Source organism: Elaeis guineensis, chromosome 8 (assembly GCF_000442705.2).
Source record: "Elaeis guineensis isolate ETL-2024a chromosome 8, EG11, whole genome shotgun sequence".
Classification (NCBI taxonomy): domain Eukaryota; kingdom Viridiplantae; phylum Streptophyta; class Magnoliopsida; order Arecales; family Arecaceae; genus Elaeis; species Elaeis guineensis.
Genome location: NC_026000.2, coordinates 81,871,700 through 81,887,872, shown reverse-complemented (window position 1 = coordinate 81,887,872; position 16,173 = coordinate 81,871,700).

The window sequence follows — 16,173 nt, the reverse complement described above, 5'->3', positions numbered from 1 at the left end:
TACTGCGGCCTGCCAGGGGGTCCAGACTTGTCGGCTGAAGTTCGGTTGGAGTCTGATTTCCGCAGAAGCCCGGATGGGGATCATTTGTCGAGAAATCTAGGCCGAGACCTTCAGCAGGAGTTCAGGGTGGAAGTCCGGCTCCCGTGGGAGCCCGGACGAAGTTTACCTTCAGTTGGAGTTGGAGATGGAGTCTGGCTCCCGTAGGAGTCCGGACGAAGTTTACCTGCAGTCGAAGTTGGAGATGAAGTCCGGCTCCCGTAGGAGTCCAGACGAAGTTTACCTGCAGTTGAAGTTGGAGACGGAGCCCGGCTCCCGTAGGAGTCCGGATGAAGTTACCTGCAGTCGAAGACGGAGTCCGGGAGTCCGACGAAGTTTGTCCGCAGTCGAAGTTGGAGATGGAGTCCGGCTCCCGTAGGAGTCCGGACGAAGTCTCCCTGCCACCGCAGGTCGGACGTCGGTAGAATCCCCGTGGGGTCATTCCTGACACGAACTTCGGCTGGGGGGGGTTTTAGTGATTTAGATTCATTATAAGAGATAAATGCAAAGTGATTTAGTGCATCTCTAATAGAAGGTCTAATCCTAAAACCTTGAGATGGATCATGTATGATAAGTTTTTTTAAATGACTATAAGCATTCTCTCATTCTTTCGGTAAGTCTTGTGTACCTTGTAGATTTATTGAAGGATGCTCTTCCTCTCTTCATTATCACTTCTTCATCTTTTTCTTTATTTTCTTCTTCCATTTATGAAGGATGATTTTTCAAGATCATGTCTTTAATCTCCTTTTCAAGAAATCTACGTCATCATCTACATCTACTTCTCTTGCTTTGAAAATATTAGTTTCATAAAAAATAACATAAATGGACTCTTCTACAATAATGTTCTTTTATTAAACACTCTATATACTTTACTTGATAATGAGTATCTAAGAAAAATATTTTCATCAAATTTTGCATCAAACTTTTCTAATATATCTTTACCATTTATCAAAATGTAATAACAACAAAGAAAAACTTTAGAGTAAGAAATATTTGATTTCTTTCTTTCATAAAGCTCATATGAGGTTTTCTTTAACGATTAAACACATGCCATGTAGTATTAATAGTTTTTGCTCAAAAATATTTTGATAAGTTATTTTCATAAAGCATGATATATGCCATCTTTTGTAAAGCCTTATTCTTTCTTTCTACCATCCTATTTTGCTGAGGCATCCTAGGGGCTGAAAAGTTATGAACAATTTTATTTTCCGAGTAAAAATTTTTAAAATCATAATTTTCATCACTTCTAATTTTTAAAATATTATAATCTTTTTCACTTGTTATTTTTTTAAAGAGTTTTACAAACAGTTCAAAAGCTTCATCTTTATAAGCAAGAAATAAAATCCATGTATAACCAGAAAAATCATCAATTATAACAAAATCAAAATGTTTATCACCTAAACTAGTAGTCTTGATAGGTGCAAATAGATCTATATGAAAAAGTTCTAATGGTCTAGAAGTTGAAATCATGTTCTTAGATTTAAATAAAAATCTAATTTACTTGCCTAATTGACATGCATTACAAATTTTATTCTTCTCAAAATTAATTTTAGGTAAACCTCTAATCAAATCATTTTTTATTAATCTAGCAATAGAATTCATACTTATATATCCTAATCTACTATGCTAAATCTAGCTAATTTCATTGATTTTAGTATCCATAGCAACTAGACACTCAATATTGTCCTTGCTAAGATCATCAAGATTAAACATTTTCATATCTTTTTCTTATGAACTTAATTTCATTGTCATTGAAACTAGTTATAATATAATGAGATGATTTAAATAAAATATTAAAATTTTTACCACATAATTGATTAATACTAAGTTATGCATTAAGCCATCTTTAAGCAATACCTTCTCAATAAAAATAGTAGGATTGATCTTGATATTACTGAGATTAATTATTTTATCTTTATCATTATCTCCAAATATAACAATTCTACTATCCTTTACTTTAAGAGAGATAAACTGAGATTTATCTTCTATCATGTGCCTTAAATATCCACTGTCAAGATATCACTTGCTTATTGACCCATGGGTTGCCAAGCACACCTGTAAAAGGAACATCAAGTCTTTTTATATACTCAAGCTATATTGGGTCCTCTAGGATTACCCTAAATGGTTTCTTTTGGAACCCACATTTGCTTAATCATTATATTTTTTGATTTAACATTCTTAGAGTTTCAGGTTATAATTAATAGCTTTATGATCAGGTTTATTATATTTAAAATAGAAAATTGAATGCTTTCTAGGTGTATGTTTTATAGAAGCATTTTTCAAAAATCTTTGCTTAGTTAAGATATTAAATCCTAATCCAATTTTATCAAAAACTATTTTTTATTTTTTCATAAATATTTAGAGATTTTGAGAACTTAAAGTGAATTTATTTATAATAGGCTTTAATTTATTAACTTCTTGTTGCAAAACACTATTCTTTTTAATAAAGTTAGTGTGTTCTTTCAAAAGTTTTTCTTTTTTCTTCTAAAAATCCTCTTTATCTTTAGTCAAGGATTGATTGAGTTTTCTAAGTTCCTTATTTTAAGTGAAATCCTTTTAAAATCAATAAGTAACTTATTAAAAGCATTGTATAATTCTTCTAAAGTAAACTCAATTGAAATATTTTCAGTTACCTCATCCTCAAATGCCATGAGGTAGAAATTTACTTTTTTTCTTTTGATTCTTCTTCTTCCTTGAAGCTGAAATCTTCATCATTACTCCAAGTAGCCATCATTGCTTTCTTCCTAAATTTTTTTGAGCTCTTTTTGAATAGAGGGCAATCAGATCTGAAATGTCCAAGCTTGTACTCATAGAAAATGGTTGGTTGCTCCCTCTCTTTCTCCTTTTTTTTTTCTTTTTCTTTGCTTCCTTCTCCTCTTGTATATCCTTTCTTCTAGGGAAAAAATTGCCTTCTTCCCATAAATCTCTTAAATCTATGAGTGCCATCTTATCATCACTATCTAAATCTTTAGAAAAATCACTTTCTAGCTCTTCCATGATAGATAATTTTGTTAGAAAATCGGATAGGATTGCATGCATAGATTTCAAAAACTTTTGAAACAGTAGCGGAAACTATCTAGGTTAAACCCTTTAACCTACATACAATAGATCTAATCTATATCTACCCGAGTTTTGGATTAAAGACATACATATAATCTAAAAATTAAAATAAAATTGAGATCGGATCTCAATACCTTGCGTTGGTTGAAATATACAGCAACTGATGATCTTAGATTTGAAGGTTCCTGAGTCGCACACATGTCTAGCCTCTACAGTAAACCTGTCAACGGGTCGGGTTCGGGTCGGAACCTAGATATCCAGATTCAGATCCGATCTTAGTTACTGGTATCGAACCCAGACCTGGATACCCGACGGGTCTAGCCTTGAAGTACTGGACTCGGATCTTAATGGATCTCAGATATTCAGATCCGATTATGGGACTCGAAACTCATATTCAAAATCTCACAAAAAATACCTAAAAATTATACAATAACCTAAAAAAAATCTAAAAATTATACAATCATATGATCATACAAATAAAAATATAAAATTTACTCAAATTCAATAAGTAAAATAAATCACATAAAAAAATATAGCTATAAATTGATCCACAGAATATTACCAATACATTCACAGCAATGAACAATACTCCACAACTTAATCCACATGATATTTACCAATGCTTACCTAGAAAATAGTAGATCAGTGAGGGCACGGTGGATCGACTGTCTTAATGTTGGGGTCCGATGAGTGACGGAGACGGAGAGGAAGTCGAGACGGCAAAGATCAGTGGTAGAGAGATCGGATTCTGACAGTGGATGGCATTGGAGAGGGAGGGGCAGCCCGGATGGCGGTGGGGGCGATGTGAGCCATGAGGAAGAGGGAGGGGGCGCTTAGTGACAGAGCCGTGGAATGGAGTGACAGAGCAGAAGAGGTGGAGAGGAGAGGAGGGAGGCTCAGCACCATCAAAAAGTAGGTCTCGGCAGAGAGATCTCGACGAAGAGGGGGAGCGGGAGACTGAGAGACAGAGAGAGGGAGACTGAGAGACAGAGAGAGGGTGAGGATCTCTTTCGTCCATGACTTTGGCATCGGGGTCCGGCCACTGATGAGCAGATCTTATGATAGAGAGGGAGAGAGGGCATCGAGAGCCGTAGAGTGGATTCGACGGGAGAGGAATCGGGAGCAGGAGAGGAGGGAGGGCTCGACACCGTCAGGAAGCAGATCTCGATGGAGGGATCTCGTGTCCTCGATTGAGAGGGAGAGTGGGAGACTGAGAGATAGAGAGAGGGAGATAGAGAGAGGGATAGCGGGAAAGGATCTCCTTCATCTAATGCATTGGTGTCGGGGTTCGACCATCGGTGAGCATATTGCACGGTGGAGATGGAGAAGCAGGGCGTTCGAACTCTGGAGGAGTGGGAGAGGAGGGGAGGGAGAGGTCAGAGGCACCGTCGGGATAGGAGACCAAGAGACTGAGAGAGAGAGAGAGGGAGAGAGATTGAGAGAGGGATAGGTGGCCAATGGGAATTTTACTATTTTAGGGTTTCAAAATGTTTAGAAATCCTAAATCTTTGGATCTCTAATCTAACGGTTCAAAATAATTATATATATATAATATTATATATATATAATTCGGATCTTGGATCTATCGGATCTAGATATTAAATATCCAGATCCTATCCGTTTACATGATGGTTTATCGGGTCTGGGTCCGAATAAACGGGTCCAATATTAATACCAGACCCAGATCCATCAGGTAAATACCCATGGATCTCAGGTCTAGACCCAGTCCATTGACAGCTCTACTCTACAGGTATCTATCGGGATAACCTTGAACTTTTCTTCTCATTGTAGATCTTTCTTCTCCAAGTAAAATCACAGTCTTTTAAAGTTTTGATCAACTCTTGAACTTTGACCGCGATCTCAACACTTGAACTGCAGCCTTTCTCCCTGTTTTTTACTGTAGAAGAAATCACCCTCAACTCAGGCATGTGAGATGAAGGGATGTCCAACCCTTGGATGTTGGAAAAAGAGGAAGATGAAGAGGTGGCATGCAGAAGGAGAGAGGGAGGTGATCTAAATTCTTAAAATTCAATTAATTTTAAAATCCTAGGAGACCATCTCTTATATAGACCTTTTCTTGATTCCAAATCAATCTCCAATCAATCTAAAAAGGTTAGTCCTTATCTCATGAGAATTTTTATCTTTTTAATCTGATTTTTTTGATGAAAACCAGATCCAATTGGAAAGGTCTTCACCTCTTTTGGCAAGTAGATGGGGCACCCCACATCAAAATTGGCAAGTTAAGTGGGTCCCCTCTAGGGATTTTGCACACAAGAGAGGGGCCGTAGCCCCTCTCTCTCTCTCTCCTTCCATGCTAAGGCAAAAGAGGGGGTGGGCCCCTAATGTACACCATCATGAAGAAAGAGATGATCACATGCCATATATAGATCCAAGAGCTAAATTGATGACTTTACTCACGTGCGTAGAAGCATGATGTGGTGCGAATCAGATTTGGCAGAAATTTGAAAGAAATTATTGCTTGAGAAAGGGCCGAGTTTAGAAGCTTGTTTTGTTCTTCCTAATTCATCATGATCTCCAGCCACCATTATTTCCATAGTAGCAAGATGCAACCAAAGTTATTTTGTTCTTCCTAATTCACCATGATCTCCAGCCACCATCATTTCTATAGTAGCAAGATACAGCCACTATCATTTTTTTTGTAGCAAGATATAGCCACCATCATTTCTATGATAGTCAAATTCTGTTATTTCCTTCCATTTACTGAATTTATCTTATGTTCCCTCTCTTATTTATATAAAGGAAGGCGACCTATGTATTCAATTTAGATTTCAATGAATAAAAATGAGTGTTGCTGAATTCTCTTATCTAACCCCTGTGTATTAGTGGCGAGTTATAAACCTTAGAACTTATCACTTACTTTCTTTTTTTCTTGAGTGTGGCGTTCTACCCCTTTGTGATTTGATTGTGGCAATTTTTTTATCAATCAGATTTTAAAGATTTCTTTCTTTTCCTTTTCTTGTGCTCCAATCTTTGTTCTTACCTACATAAGATAGTTATTCAGGTCTGGACACATCAGTTTGGTATCAAAGCTTGAGGGAGTGTTTGACATCCAATCATGTCTGGAGGAGACGAGGCCCCTGTTATTCCTAGAGGCATGAGTCTAGAACAAGCTCAGATTATGGGGCTCCAGTGATGTCAAGAAGAGATGATGGAGCAACTCAATCGCCTAACACAAGCATTTGAGCGGTTGGCAACACTTCCCCCACCACCACAGCGGCATGGCCATCCAGCACCACGACGAGTTGATCGTGATGATGAAGAGGAGTATGACGAACCTGGAGATGATGATGGTGTGGAGGAACACCCATGGCAAAGGCGGCAACAAAGGAGTTTGGGAGACAATATTAAGATGAGGATCCCATCCTTTAAAAAAACCAGCTTACTCGAAGAATATCTGGAATGGATGCAACGTGTGGAGAAGGTCTTTGAATGTCAAGACTATTCTGAGGTAAAAAAATGTAAACTTGCTGCCCTTGAATTCACTGATTATGCTAATCTTTGGTAGGAGAATGTAAAAGCTCAGCGTAGGAGAGATGGAGAAGAAGAGATCTGAAACTGGAGGCTTATGAAGCTGATCATGGAGAAGCGATTTGTCTCTCAATATTATAAGCAGAAACTGTACATCAAGTTACAAAGCTTGAGACAAGGGGGGATGTGTGTTGAGGATTATGTCAAAGAATTTGAGATGCTGATGATGAGATGTGATTTGTGAGAACCTCAAGAATAGACCATTGCAAGGTTCTTAAGAGGCTTGAACAAGGAGATTGCAGATACGGTGGAGTTGCAATCTTATGTGTTTCTTGATGATGTGATCAAACTTGCTGTTAAGGTAGAGAGACAGCATAAGTGTGGTGCAAGTAAGCCGAGTAAGACTACCAACTTGTCTTCCTTATCACCATGGTCCGTCCCTAAGGCGGTTCCAAAATAAGTAGAAAAAGGTGATTCTAACAAGCAAGTCACAGATGCGGCCAAAGAAAAAGAGAAGGTGAGAAATTCACAACCTCCCAGGCGAAGCCAAGATATTAAGTATTTCAAGTGTCTTGGTTACGGTCATATAGCCTCTGAATGTCCAAACAAGTGGGTGATGTTCATTCGGGAGTCACAAGAAGAAATTGAAAGTGAAGATGAGGCTATTTTGGAAGAGGTAGAAGAAGATTATGTGGAGTTTGCAGATGAAGGAGAGCTGTTGGTTATTCGCCGCAACCTGAACCTACAAGCCAAAGTGGATGATGAGTAGCGTAAAAATATCTCCCATACCAGGTGCACTATCCATGATAAGGTATGTGGTGTTATCATTGATGGGGGTAGTTGTACCAATGTGGCTTCCACTATTTTGGTGGAAAAACTTAATCTGGTGACTATTAAGCATCCCCGTCCCTATAGATTGCAATGGCGTGATGGTGATGTGAAGGTTATAAAGCAGGTTGTAGTACCTTTCTCTATTGGTAAGTCCTACAAAGATGAGGTTATTTGTGATGTGGTTCCTATGAAAGCCAACCATCTTCTTTTGGAAAGGCCTTGGCAGTACGATCGGAGGGCTATTCATGACGGCTTCAAAAATACCTATTCATTTGTCAAGAATGGAAAGAACATAGTGTTGGCACCACTTAGCCCGCAACAGGTCCAGAAGGATCAGCTTGTGATCAAAAAGGGCAGGAAAGAGAACCTGTTTGCCAACAAAAGGGAAGTGAAACAAGTTTTGACTAATCATGAAATTATTTTTGTTCTTGTAGCTAAGCAGGTTCCAGGTGAAGAAGTCTCCCTTCCACCACAAATGAAAGAGATTTTGGACAAATTTATAGATGTGTTTCCGAAAGAGTTACCAAAAGGATTGCCACCAATCAGAGGGATCGAGCATCAGATTGATCTCATTCCAAGGTTTGCCCTACCAAATAGACCAGCCTATAGATGCAATCCCGAGGAGGCCAAGGAGTTGCAGCGGCAAGTTGCGGATCTTTTGGTGAAGGGTTATGTGAGGGAGTCTATGAGCCTATGTTCAGTACCAGCTCTGTTGGTACCAAAGAAGGATGGATCTTTGTGAATGTGCGTGGATAGTAGGGCGATAAACAAGATCACAATAAAATATTGCTATCCAATCCCATGATTGGATGATATGCTTGATGAGTTGCATAGAGCTAAGATCTTCTCAAAAATAGACCTTAGGAGCAGATACCATCAGATTCGCATGAAGGAAGGTGATGAATGGAAGACCGCATTCAAGATCAAGTTCAGATTGTACGAGTGGACGGTCATGCCATTTGGCTTGTCCAATGTGCCTAGCACATTCATGAGATTGATGAATTATGTGCTGTGTAAGTTTATTGATGATTTTGTGGTTGTATATTTTGATGATATTCTGATTTTTAGTAGGAATCAGGAAGAGCATATGGAGCACCTCAGGGGTACTTTTGAGGTTCTGCGACAAGAGAAGCTATATGGCAACCTTAAAAAGTATCATTTTTATCAAGATCGCATAGTCTTTCTTGGCTATGTTGTGTCACAACATGGAGTGGAAGTTGATGAGGAAAAGGTGAAAGCAATCAAGGAGTGGCCTGTTCCTACTAATGTATCTGAAGTGAGGAGTTTTCATGGCCTAGCATCCTTTTATCAAAGATTTGTGAGGAACTTCAGCACTATTCTTGCTCCTATCACTGAATGTATCAAGAAAGGAGGAGAATTCAAATGGACTGAAGCAGCCTAAAGGAGCTTCGAGTTGATCAAGGAGAAGATGAGTTCAGCACCCATTCTAGCTCTACCCAACTTTTCCAAGACTTTTGAGGTAGAATGTGATGCCTCCAGTGTGGGCATTGGAGCTGTTCTGATGCAAGAAGGGCATCCCATAGCATATTTCAGTGAGAAGTTGAATGATGCAAGCTTGAGCTACTCTGTTTATGACAAGGAGTTCTATGCTCTGATTCGGGCTTTGGAGACTTGGCAACATTATTTATTGCCAAAGGAGTTCGTCATCCATACTGATCATGAGTTTTTGAAGTACTTGAAAGGACAAAGCAAGCTGAATCGTAGACATGCAAAGTGGATGAAATTCTTGAAAGCCTTTCCTTATGTGATCAAATACAAAAAAAAAAATGTCAATATCGTGGCTGATGCACTTTCCAGGAGGTATGCTTTGATTTCATTGCTTAATGCTAAACTAATGGGATTTGAGTTGATTATAGATTGATACACGGACGATCCAAATTTTGCAAATATTTATGAAGAGTGCGAGAAAGGAGCTGTAAATAGCTATTACAGGCATGACGGATACTTGTTTAAGTCAGGTCGGCTGTGCATTCCTAACAGTTTCATTCGAGAGCTTTTGGTGAGAGAAGCTCATGGTGGCAGATTGGCAGGTCATTTTGGAGAGAAGAAAATATTGGAGATGGTGAAAGAGCACTTTTATTGGCCAGCTATGATTCGTGATGTGCATCACATCATAAAGAGGTGCGTTACCTGTAAGAAGACGAGGAGCAAAGAGACTTCACAAGGATTGTATATGCCGCTACCTGTACCAGATCAACCATGGATAGATTTGAGTATGGATTTTGTGCTTGGGCTACCAAGAACACAAAGGAGGAAGGATTCGGTTCTGGTGGTTGTGGATCGATTCTCAAAAATATCTCATTTCGTGCCATGCCATAGAACCGATGATGCTTCACATGTTGTAGAATTATTTTTCAAAAAGATAGTACGTCTGCATGGTGTACCAAAGAGCATTGTGTCTGATCGAGAAGTCAAGTTCTTGAGTTACTTTTAAAAAATCTTGTGGAAGAAGCTTGGTACTAGATTGCTCTTCAGCATGACTTACCACCTGCAAATCTATGGTCAGACCGAAGTGGTAAATCGTACCCTCTCTTCTTTGCTTCGGACTGTTGTTAACAAGAATATGAAGAATTGGGATGAGTGTTTGGCTTATGTTGAGTTTGCTTACAATCGCAATATTCATAGCACTACTAAGCATTTTCCTTTTGAAGTGGTTTATGGGTTTAATCCTATCACCCCACTTGATTTGGTACCACTTCCAATCAGCGAAAGGATTTGTATGGATGGGAAGAAGAAAGCTGAGTTGGTTAAGTCCATGCATAAGAGCATCAAGGAGTAGATTGAGAGGAAGAATGCGGCTTATGAGAAGGCAGCCAACAGAGGAAGAAAACAAGTTCGCCTTGCTCCAGGTGATCTTGTTTGGATACATCTTCGCAAAGAACGATTTCCAAACCAAAAAAAATCTAAGCTCATGCCGCATGCTGATGGTCCATTCCGAGTTGTTGAAAAAGTGAATGACAATGCTTACAAGATTGAATTGCCTGATAACTACAATGTGTCTGCTACATTCAATGTTCGAGATCTTTTTCCTTACTTAGAGGATAGTTTGGATGATGGGGAGGACTTGGATTTGAGGGCAAATCCTACTCAACAAGGGAGAAATGATGTATACCATCATGAAGAAAGAGATGATCACATGCCATATACAGATCCAAGAGCCAAATTGATGACTTTACTCACGTGCATAGAAGCATGATGTGATGTGAATCAGATTTGGCAAGAATTTGAAAGAAATTATTACTTGGAAAAGGACCGAGTTTAGAAGCTTGTTTTGTTCTTTTTAATTCACCATGATCTCCAGCCACCATCATTTTCATAGTAGCAAGATACGGCCACTATCATTTCTTTTGTAGCAAGATATAGCCACCATCATTTCGATCATAGTCAAATTCTGTTATTTCCTTCAGTTGGTGCAGAATTCTACCGAAGCCAGAGTTGCTGGAGTCGAGAAGACCGTGGCCACCACCGAGACCTACAAGAAAAGTCTAAATCGGAGTTGGGGGTGCTCTGGCAAGACCCTCCGACGCTCAAGTCAGTACTCTGCTGCGACAGAAATGGAGTGCTCGAGTGAAAATTTTGGCAGAATTTTGAGATAGAGTTTTTTGAGCTTAGAAAAGAACGTATCTGGGGATCCTTATTTATAGACGAAGAGCATAACTGACTGACAGCGACATCTGTAACTGTCTGGTAGTGGGCCGTTCAGAGCCGTGCGAAGTTTGTTACGGAGAGTAGTGGCGTCAGAGGTCATTCAGGGCCACGTGGAGCTTGTTGCAGAGAGTGGAGTGGTGTCCGTTGTCGTGACTTGCCAGAGAGTGGTGGAACTACGTGGAATCCATTGCAGAGAGTGGAGCAGGGGGGCGGTTCTTATCGTGGCTTGTCAGAGAGTGGTGGAGCTGCATGGAATCCGTTGCAGCGAATGGAGTAAGGTAGTGGCCCTTGTTGTGGCTTGCCAGAGAGCTTGGATCCATCGGTTGAAGCTCGGCTGGGATGCCTGATGGAGCAGAATGGCCCTTTACATCATCGTTCTAGGAGAGGCTCGGATATTTCGAGGTCGCTGACGAATCTACTAATGTCGGATGCTTCGGGCACTGACATCTCAGGCGGGAGTCACCTGCTGTAGGAGCTCAGACGGAGATTTTCTATTGGTGAAGTTCGGGGAAGTCCGATCGCTAGAGAAGTCCGTTTGAGACTTATCTGATGTGGAAGCTTATCCGAAGATCGTCCGCCAGAGAAGTCCGATTTTATGGGAAGCCTAGTAGGAGGTCGGCCGGTGATGGACTTCGGATAGTGCTGGGGAGGCTCGACAGACATCGGAGGCAATTGGGTATTGCAGGGACCTAGCTGCTGGAGCTCATCCGGAACCCATCCGCCGAAGAAGTAGCTCGGCTGAAGTCTACCTGTAATAGAAGTTCGGAGGGAGTTCGTTTACAGTAGAGGCTTGAATAGAATTTGCTTATAGTAGATGTCTGGGATAGACAGCCCGCTGTAGGAGTTCAGAGTAGACCGTTCGTAGTAGAAGTTCGGCTCTCGTGGGAGCTCGATTGGGATCCGGAAGGTGGTCGACCATCGTGAAAACTTGGATGGAGTCTGGTTACCGTAGAAATCTCGTTGTCGGAGAAGCTCGGATGCAGACGAAGTCCGGAAGAAGTTCGAAAAATAGTTGGTTGCCGTAGAAGGTCGGCTAACAGTGGGGCCCAGAGGGCCTTTGGAGTGGCCCAGTGGATGAGTGCAGAAGTTCGTTGTCGGAGAAGTCCAGATGGTCGAGGGGGTTCGGAGAGACACCACACATAAGGTCGGGAGCTGGAAGAGCCCTGGAAGGATCGATCTTTTACAAACTTTGGTCGGGGGGTATTTTATAGCCAACACCAGTCTCCCTACTTTCAAGTTTAGGTTCTGAATGAAGAAAGTACAGAGAAATTCTCCCGATCGAAGCTACTCCCCTCGATTTTCGCACTCGACGGTTGCCAGATATTTTGACATTCGACACGCTGGTACTTGAGCCTTTTCAAAAAAGATTTTTTCTTTCCAAAATTTCTGCCAAGGTGTGGCCCTAGGTACGGTGTGATAATGACTTTGTCAGCTGCCTGTCGTTTCCAATAGCCTATTAAGGTGGGTGGGACACACGATGAATGCAGATCGGCTAGAGGAGATCCACAATCATTATTGCACCAGATCTCGAGGTCTATTTAAACACGTTCTCCTCCTTCAGGGGTTTCACTTTGCTTGAGAGAATCCCTCCGTTCCCCTCCTCTTTTTCGAGAGCTCCGGCTTCCTCTAGCATCCTTCCCGACCTTAGGCATCCTTCGAGTCGACCCCCATCGTCCTCGCCGTCTCCCTGTACTCCTGGGGTCAATCTAGGTTAGTTCCAGAACTTCCTATCATTTTTTCATCTTTTCTTCTTCATATTCTGTTTATTTAGCTTTCTCGGGGGTCTGTTTGCTACTTTTTTTGATTTTTCAAGATTTTTGTGGCTTCCATTTGATCCAAAATGTCCTCTGATATCTCCTCTACTAGCAGTTCTAGGAGTTCGTCAGCTTCGGTTCCCCACAGTACTGGTATCGTAGACGAACCCATAGCCCGGACCGAACCTTGTCTGGCCTTTGTGTCGAACACCATCCCCGGCTCCTTGACTCCAGATGAACTCTCACTGATAAGAATCCAGTATGGAGTTCCTCCGGAGTACGAGCTGGAGCTTTTCGAGCCATCTGACCGGGCTAGCGCCCCTCCTCCCGGCTGCTTCTGTCTGTACCAGGAGGCCTTCCATGCCGAACTTCGGCTTCCACTGCCGTCCTTTGTCGTTACTCTCTTTCATTTTCTGAACATTTCTCTAGTTTCCATCGTGCCGAACTCCTTTAGATTTTTGATAGGGTTTCTTTCTCCTTGTAGTTTAGCCAAAGTTCGGCCGACTCTTTCTTTGTTTAGGAACTTCTGCACCTTCAAGCACCATCCCTCGACAAAGGATTGGTAGTACTTCTCCCCCCAGTTCGGTAGAAAGGGGTTGCTGAAAGGTGCCCCCTCTTCTGTCCATAACTGGAAGGAGAAGTTCTTCTACGTCTGATGCCCAACTTTAGAGCTAGGATTACCCCCTTGGGGTACTCTGAGGGATTCCGCCCGCCAGGCCTCTAGCCTGGAAAGGGACGACCTCGAAGCCTCAAAAAAGCTCGAGGCCTATCGAGCCCCCCGCCTCCCCGAACTTCTGAGAGAATAACTTTTGTTCAACGTTGGCCTGAGCCCCCTTAACCCTACCGGTATCTCTCCCTCTCTCTCCTTTTTTTTTTGCTTCCCCTTCTTCTTGCTCTATTTCGGAGCCATGCTGATTTTCTTTTATCGTAGACATGGATGCAAGCGTGGCTCAGAGGTTAGCCCAGGGTCTCAAGACCCACAAGAGAAAAGATGCTTCAACTTCAGGGTCGATGAAGAAAGTCAGGACAGAAGGGACAAGCTCGGCCGCACTTGCTCCGATGCCCGTCACCGTCGAAGCCCCTTCTGACGCCGAACTTGAAGTCCCCCGAGCCCCTTCACAGAGCCCCCTGGCTGAGGGTCCTATTTCGGAGGTTCGTCCCGAGGGGGCACACGGGGCCGAAGGGAGGAGGAAAAAGAAGAACCTGGCCCGGAGGAGTCGCAGTCGCAAGGCTGCCGTCGAGGGGGCCGGCGGCTCCGAGGAAGATCTGGGGGAAAATTCCTTCAACAACAGGGACTTAATAAAGAGACTGGTCGAAGGGTGCATTCTGCCCGAGGTAGTCGAGAGGATCGTCCTCGCCGATCCTGAGCTGTGGGTCTGGAACTCTCTGGGATCTTTCCTCGAAGTAGGTTAACTCATCCTTTTCCTCCTTCCTGCTTCTTTAATTTATTCTTCAGCCCTTATGTCGACTCTCCGACCTTTCTTGCAGATTGGGCACCAGCTGGTCGCCAACGTCGAGGTGGTGAAGATCGCCAAGAGCGAGGCAGCTCGGGCAGAAGAAGGTCGCCTAGCCAGGGCTGCCCGCCTTGAGAAAAAAATCACCGAGGTCCTAAGTCTTCGGGAGGCACTGAAAAAGGAGGGACAAACCTCATCCGATCTGAGGACCATCTTGGAGTAGGAGAGAGGGAAGGCTGAGGCCGAGGTCTCCGCATTGAGGGCGCAGGTTTTCGAGTGGAAGGAGCAGGCTTCTGAGCTGAAAGCGCGGATTTCATCTCTGGTCTCGGAGGCAAGGGCTCGTGCAGTGGAGGAGTTCAAAGCCTCCTCCGAGATGGAGGATCTAAAGGTCCAGTTCCGTCAGGATGCCTTCATCAAGGGGTTTGAGCTCTGTCAAGAGAAGGTGGCGGGGAGGTTCCTCGAATTGGATATCACCTTCCTGAATGAGGCGTCCGATGATGAAGCCAGACCATCCGAAGTCGCTGCCGGTCCTTTTCCAACCGGGACCTCGTCGACTGCCGTGGCCGCCGCTGACGATCTTCCAGGGATGCCGACCCCCTCTACTTCTGCCCCAGAGGTCTGGAACCTCTAGTTTTGTATTTTTCCTTTGTGGTGATTTTTTCTTCATTCTCTTGTACTTGAGATTTATTTGATCAATGAAGCCGGGTTCGTCTTCATGGAGGGTCCCCCTTTTTTTCTTTATTCTTTTTCTTCTTTTTATCTTCTTGCATTAATTTGAGTCATGGCGCTCTTGTCCTCCAATGACAGTGTCCTGCCGAAGCTCTTCTCCTGTCGGAGGGTATTCCCTTGAAGTCGATGATATGAGACTTTCAAAGAAAAGTTTGTCAGTTGACAAGGAAATCCAAAAAGCTGGAAGACGAGCTTCACCAGCTGAAGGAGAGCCATTCAGAGGCCATCGTGGAGGCTACTCACTTTCGGGACCTCCACAAGAAAAGTTTCATGGAATACACCAAAAGGAAAGCCGACTTCATTACGGAGCTTGAGGAACTCCGAAAACATGCCAACGACTGGTCTTGGTCTCAGGCTTCGAAGATCAGCTCCCTTAAAGTTGAGCTGGCGACCGCACGAGAGAAGATCGGTTGGCTGGAAGGGAGCTCATCCCGGCTTACAGTCTAGACTGACCGCGACCAAGACTGGTCGAAGTTCTCCAACCTTCAAAAGCAGCTGCAAGACACCGAGGTGAATTACGATGCCTACCAAGTCGATTGGAGCAGACAAGTAGAGGACTATCGAAGGAGGCTCCAGATGGCGACTGACGAAGTTGCCCGCCTTCAGAGGTGGCTATCCGAGAGAGTCCAGGCTGTCCCTGCACAAGGTTCTGACGAGCATTGCTCCTTGAGGGGGACTATGGCGGAACTGTCTGTAGCCCTTGGGTGGGAGGAAGCCGAATTATGGCGGTTGAAAGTTCAGCTGGTCCACGAGTAGCAGGCAGTCAAGGATGCCAAGGCAGAGTCCGAGGTCTTGAGGAGGAGGCTTCGAGAGTCAGAGGATGAGCACCGACGGTTCCACCGGATGTACCAGGATATGCTGCTGAAAAGGATGGAACTAGAAGAGGAAGTCGAAAATTTAAGGCGATCCATAGTAAGGGCCGGAACTGAGAGCTCGAAGTCGGAAGAAACTGGGCTTCCTTAGAGCCTCCTCTTCTTCTCTTTTTTTTTTCTTTTTGTTTTTGGCCTTTAAGGCTTTGTAACGTGTACTTCACTAACGAAATGAAAATGAAATTGTCTATTACCTTGTCCATTCTGGTATTAAATGGTTGTTTACCAAACTCCATCTGTCTTCCGTCTTGTTCGATGCCGAAGTTGTCTGAAGGTTTCTGG